Source organism: Epinephelus lanceolatus, chromosome 24 (assembly GCF_041903045.1).
Source record: "Epinephelus lanceolatus isolate andai-2023 chromosome 24, ASM4190304v1, whole genome shotgun sequence".
NCBI classification, from domain to species: domain Eukaryota; kingdom Metazoa; phylum Chordata; class Actinopteri; order Perciformes; family Serranidae; genus Epinephelus; species Epinephelus lanceolatus.
Window position 1 is genome coordinate 13,799,236 of NC_135757.1, and position 6,871 is coordinate 13,806,106.

At 36.9% G+C, this 6,871-nt stretch overlaps 1 long non-coding RNA gene across 1 annotated transcript; it reads right to left on the reverse strand.

Annotated features, from left to right (window-relative positions):
- Positions 1-412: 412 nt before the first annotated feature.
- LOC144461948 (uncharacterized) lies at positions 413-6,821 on the reverse strand. The gene is made up of 3 exons (XR_013490531.1): positions 6,729-6,821; positions 3,301-3,397; positions 413-545 (listed from the first exon to the last, which is right to left on the reverse strand). It is a non-coding gene; the product is annotated as an uncharacterized LOC144461948 (long non-coding RNA).
- Between the last annotated feature and the right edge of the window lie 50 nt (positions 6,822-6,871).

The following is a 6,871-nucleotide window of genomic DNA, read 5'->3' on the forward strand; positions in this document are numbered from 1 at the left end:
ACTGGAAAAAACAACCAAGACCAGCAAGACCAAGAGGGCAGATGATCAATGAGCAATGCATCCTGGTACATACAGGCACAGCGGACACAGCCCCACAAGCAGGAGAACTCCGCCTTCTTGGTCAATATAGCACACACTGAGTAATTTATTGCTTCAACTGATGACATTTACCATCAACACTGTCAAAGGATCATGAATTCATAGGGATTCATCCACTGGGGACCATGAATGTCTGAACACAATTTCACAGCAATCCATCCAATAGTTGCTGAGATATTTCAGACTGGACCAAAGTGCTGGAATACTGCCTAGAGCCATGCCATGAGCAAGGCAGGGTGAAAAAAAGCATTTACGGCACATCACAGCACCATGAGCTACCATCTGTTTCAATCTGCTATTATCATCACCTTTAAGGTCTTCAATCAAAAATCCTGAAAAGCAGAAAACTGTTTCCTCACCAGTGTTACATGGAACATGTCTGTGGAAGGTCAAAGGTCGCCTGCTGTCAAACAGTTCCAGGTATGATGAAGGGGGCTTTGCAAAACCTGATAGAGATATTACAAAAGTGCGACATTTGTATTGGATGGGAAACGTTTGCAAGGATTTGAATGAAGGTTATTGTTGTGGGTTTAAATACAGATATTAGCTTCATATTATCAGTCATTATCAGACTTCTCTACCCATTTAAAACGGTAACCTCACTGGCCTCTGCTGCATTGGCTCATGTAGAGGAACATGTCCATTCTTGCATCTCTCGCTGCTGTGAACTCATTCAGCCTGATCACTGTAGCTACAGTAACTGCAACACAATCACAATCTTTCCAAACACTGAGCAGTAATATATGGAAACCTTTTGGGAATGATTGCAGAGTGATCTCAATGCTGCTCCCTTGACTATGTGCCAAACTTGTTGCACAAGAAATTTTTAAAATAGATTTTTGACTTTAAGTGACATTCAGAGAGTTCGCCTGCATGTACCTGCAATAATCCAACAACACAGACCACAAAAGCCTAGCAACAAAAGTATTCTCAGTCGTCACTCATCAGACTTCACTTTGGGGCATGCACTGGATGCTTAATTCAAGTATGTGCTGTGTTTTCACAGACAAATACAGACTAGTAGAGATGCATCTATGCCTGCAGATAGGAAGATAGTCATATGTGGGAAGGAGGAGCAATGCCAAGTCTTGTTTAGTCATTTACAGTAATATGCAAAACATCAGTAGGTGTGTTTGAAAAACACATTTATAGGGAGTCCAAAGGAACCCCCATGGCTGTATCTGGTATGTTGCAAATATTTAACTTGATATCATCTGACTGAACATGTTTGTATAATACATTGTGACTCTGTTTATAGGAAGCCATTAAACATTTAAACAGCAGCCCTGACTACTTGCAATTAAGTTTTCACTTGTGGAAATGACGTTTAAACATGTCAAAATGCCATTTTGACAGATGTGTCTTCGCATGTAGAAATTGCATTTCACTAATCAAAACTGATTCACAGATATATTCAACTTAATTATAGATATCAGTAAGTCCTTGGTACTGGTAAGAATAACAATTACAGATATCTATAATTGAATTTTCACTTGTTGAAAAAGTATTGTTACCAGTGGAAATGTAATTACCCATTTCAGATATCAACAATTGCTTTTCAAATATGTCCAACATATCAACAAACCATTTCGGATATATGGGTGTCATATCATTAAAGAACCATAAAACCACTTGTCGACTGTTAAATTACCATAATCATTTAGTATCTGTTGCCCAAATTACCACATTCATGTTGGATATGTCCCTTAAGTCACTGAAGGTATCTATAGTGATATTTGACAGGTGGAAATTTCTTCTTCATATCTAAAATTCCATTTTGACAAGTTTTTAAAAATCATAGACAGCTATAATTGCGTTTGAATGGAGGTCAATGGTAAAAGCTGACAAGTTAAAATTAAGATATGGATATCAAGAATGGAAATTTCCAGTGGTAAGAAATTAATTGTTGATGTCAAAAATCAACATTTTAACTTGTGAGAAATGAACCACAGATATCTTCAGTAAGAACTACAACTAGTCAAAATTACATTATAGATACGCCAACTTGGAATTAGAACAAGTCAAAATTTAATAGTAGACATCTGTAATTAAGTTTGAATAGAGATCAATGGTAAAAGTTGATGACTTGTAATGAAGTTACAGATATCTACAATGAACATTTCCACTAGTAAGAAATTTAATTATTGATATCAAGGATTTATATTTTGACTAGTGAGAATTAAATTGGAGATATGTTTTATTAAAATTGCTACTCATTAAAATAACATTAAGGATGTGCTGGCTTAGAATCCAAACTAGTCAACAAGCGGCTACTGACATCCACAGTAGCTCCCACCACTGCTGGTTCAATGTTAAAATGGATTGCCACACTCTGCTCTACATACATTTCTACATGACTTCTCCGGCATTGTTAGATCAGAATCTTAATTTTACATTAAGCTTTAAACTGAGGGTAAGACAACTAGAAGATTTCAACCTTCTACAATAACTTGCGTCAATTCAACACAATCAAACACAGACTCATGCATACACTTGCACAAAACCAACCACTACACATTCTGTCTCTTGTAGTACTTTAGCACCCTCTAGTGTCAAAATGGTAGACTCTTTTCTGGGCATCCAATGCCCTCACGCTGTTAGTAAAATTACAAATTGCATACTGTTATTGCACACAGTATGTGCTAGATAAGGATTTCCATGGTATATATATTTTTCTAGTTAAAACACAAGAAATAAATTAACTTCAGAGTTTGTTATGGCAGGAAAAGATTATGTGACAGCACACTCAAAAACTAAGGGTTTCCCTGTATGCATACTGACTGTTTTGAATTTACCTCACTTACACTACAGACTCTGCTTAGAATTAGTATGTATGGTATGGATGTAGGACATAGCTTTGGACATTTCTCCATACTAAATATATTGTCCCACAGCTCAGCAAGATGAACAAAGCAGAGACTGAGTAAGGCCAACTCCTCACTCAAAATTATTTGTAGCCTGAGGCCTGAGAGGTGAAACCCAAGGTAAAATGAAGAATGCAGAGCAATCGTATTGCACATTTTACCACTTTATACTTCTTCTCCACTATAATCTATGAGCAAATAATGTGCTTTTCACTCCACTGCATATATTTCACAACCTTAGTTACAAGTTACTCTGCAAATTCAGGTTGAATAATATAATCAAAAAAAAATTAGGCTTGGTAAAATCTTTTGAAGTGAGGTTGTATGAGGTACTTACCCATAGTCAGTCCATTACATAAGCTAGATGTTGGTTGGCACGAGCCCAGTTTGGAGAAGCAGGCTGGAGTCCAACACAGAAGCTAAGCAATGTACTGCTGTGGACGGGTCAGCAAAAACAAATGTCATCAATTTCAATTTGATGTGTTTGCTATATTTAAAATATCTTCACTGCTTTACATTTCTGTCAGAGAGCAATTTCTGTGGGGAACTGAAGTTGTTATATGGCTATATTAAGTACATTTTTGACTGCAGAACTTTTATTTGTAAGAAAGTATCTCTACACTGTGGTTATACTACCTTTACTGCAGTAAAAGATATGAGTACTTTGTTCATCTCTGCAGGCTGCCCTACCTTATTGGTGAATATTGTTGAGTATGCATGCAGCCTTAAAGGAAAGACTGCAGACACTACTTTGAAAAAAGGTACTGCCCAACATGTTCTTTGGGTTCAAAATGATTTCATGTGTAATTTTGTTTCACTTCTCCTACAAAATGAGATGTTGCCCTACCCTCCACTCAAACCATGCTTAAGAATGAATTCATGCAGCCTCCAGTAACCCAGAACAAGTACACACAAACAGTGGTGGAATATTTACTCATATTTCTGAGTTACCTGTAGTTTACTTGAGTATTTCCATTTTTTGTTACTTAACACTTCTTTATTTCAGGAAATACTTTTTTACTCCATTACATAAATGTGAGAGCTACACTACTGTCCTTACTTTGCAGGTTAAAATCTTACCATCTTATATTATATTATATTTAATATGTTTTATAAAAATATAATTACATAATATATAAATTGAACTACCCAGTAATAATAACCCAATAATATAATATTTTGAGGGGGCTATTCTGCAAAATTAATGCTTACTTTTAACACTTTAGGTACATCTTACTAATAATATTTCTGTACGTCTTAGGTAAAAGTGATTTGAAGACTTTTACTTACAATAGAGTATATTTATAGTTTAGTATTACTACTTTGTCTTTGTCTTCCAACAGTAATTAATATATATTTTTACTGTATACTCCGTCATTAGCCTAAATTACACTTTTAATAAATGCAGCCCACAGCTGATAATAGTTGCAAGTGTACTTACATGTTCACACATCCTTCTTTTATTAAGAAAGCCTTAATGATTCATGACTGTGATAAAGTAGTCAGACCATGATATAAACATATTCTGATACAAGCAGGAATAGGAGTGAAAGCACAGAAGTAGATTATCAGTAAAGTTTACTTCTAAAAGTATCAAAAGTAAGCAGAAATGGCCTTTGAGTGTTATGTCACTGTATATACAGTATTGTTGGATTAGTGTTATTGATACCTTAACAATAAAGCATCATATTAACATTGTAGCTGACCAAGGTGAAGTGAATTTTAATGACTTTATATTGCAGTTGATTAGTTTAAATATTAACAATACATCATGTAATATCCTAATCTGCAAAGTAACTGCTGTCCAATAAATGAAGTGGAATGAAAACTACAATATTTCCCTCTGAAGTGCAGTGAAGTGGAGGCTTTAGTAACATACAATGAAAACACTCAAGTTGAGAACTAGATTGTATCTAAAGGGACAGTTCAACCCAAAACTACATATTTTTCCTCTACCTGTAGTGCTAATTATCAATCCAAATAGTTTTGGTGTGAGTTGCTGAGTGTTGGAGATATCAGCTACAGAGATGTCTGACATCACTCCAATATAATGGAACTAGATGGCACTCAGCTTGTGGCGCTCAAAGCACCAAAAAATACATTTGAAAAACTCAACATCAATGTCTCTTTCCAGAGATCATGACCTGGTTACTCAAGATAATCCACAGACCTTGTTGTGAGCAGTTTCATGTAGGAACTATTTTCTTTCTACTGAACTACACCTGCCAACCATATCACTGCACAGAAGGAAGCACACATCTACTGCTAACACACCTAGCACCACTAAGCTAGCTAATGTTATAGCTCAGCTGAGGAGGACACCGTTAATGTTTACATCTGGTGCTGTCACAAGCATAAGTTTCTCATTCATGAGTAGATGCACGCCTCCTCCTGCACAGTTGGCAGGTGAGGTTCAGTAGAAAGCGGAGGTAGGCATTTTAAGTACCTTCCATATTTTAGTATTTGTATTAAGTCATTACAGAGTACTCACATGCTTCCAATTTCTTTTTTTGGAAGAATAGGGATGTAAATTGGTCAACAACGAAAAACAAGTGCAATTTGAAATTCATTCATTGAACAACCACGTTTTAATCAGCCTATCAAACCAGAACCCAGAATGCTAACATGAGAAAAGTCGTTCATCTTTCTGTAGCTGCCATATATTTTTGACGCAGCACTGAAGGACCGTCTCTGAGCCGCTCTCCCCAGTGTTACACGAGCTAACACAGCAGCAGCTGCTGCTAACGTCCGACACTGAAGAATTTAACACTCCCAACAAACTTGCACCAACACCAACACTGCTCAACTTTGCTGTAAAACCTGTTAATAACCTTTAGGTAATATTAGCTAACAGTTAGCCCTGTTGCTGTGTATTTTAGTGCAGGTGGACTCTCACCAATAGTTGCCTGGTGCTGAGGTCACACTCCCACAACAGTAGTCTCATGATAAACAGAAAAGCTGTGTTGACCAATACACTGCATGCAGCTATGCATTGAAATAAGATTTTACCCATTTTCAATAATAATAAAAATATCATGTTCACAAAAGGACTGATGTCGAAACGAATACTCGAGTACTCATGCCCATACATAGTAGAAAGAAAACAGTTTCTACATAAAACCACTCACATCAAGGTCAGTCTGTTATCTTTAGTATCCAGGTCATGATTTCTGGAGATAGAACATTACATTTTTCAAATGTATTTTTTTTTGCCGCTTCGAGCTCCACAGGGCAAGCGCTATCCAATTCTGTTATCTTTGAGAGAAGGCAGACATCTCTACTGCCGGTATCTCCAATGCTCTGCAGCTCACACCAACAAAATCTAGACTGATAAATAGCACTACAAGTGAGAGGTAAAATATGTATTTTTGTATTTGGGGGTGAACTGTCCCTTTATGTCACTGTCCACCATCACCAGCCAAGGTGGTACAGTGAGTGTTTTAACTTTTATGTTGAGGTAAAAAAGATAATGATGTCTTATAATTCATTTCAAGTTCTGCAGGATCCTCTAATTTTCAGAACGTGCTACTAACTGTGGACATTTTTGCAATTTTTCTGGCTTAGGTAATGAGAACACTGTTAATGTCCTAAGCAAAAGAGGAACTCCAGACATAAACAGCAAAAGTTAAGGGTGCAGCTGAAAACTTCACTCCCACTGTGTACAAATGTACAGCGACATCACTGGGATACCTAAACCACTCGTTCCCATGTCGATCTGCATTAATTGCTCACTTGATTTAAATAACAACCTAAATTACACGTAACCTTTAGTCTGGACGGTCATTCAGCAGTCACATTTACTGTCAGAAAGTCCAGCTCTGGAGGGCAGAATGTCAGCAGGATGCACTCAACCTCTACGCATGCTCAGTTTAGCCGTTCTTACGTTTCGCGCTTGCGCAGTTCGCCTC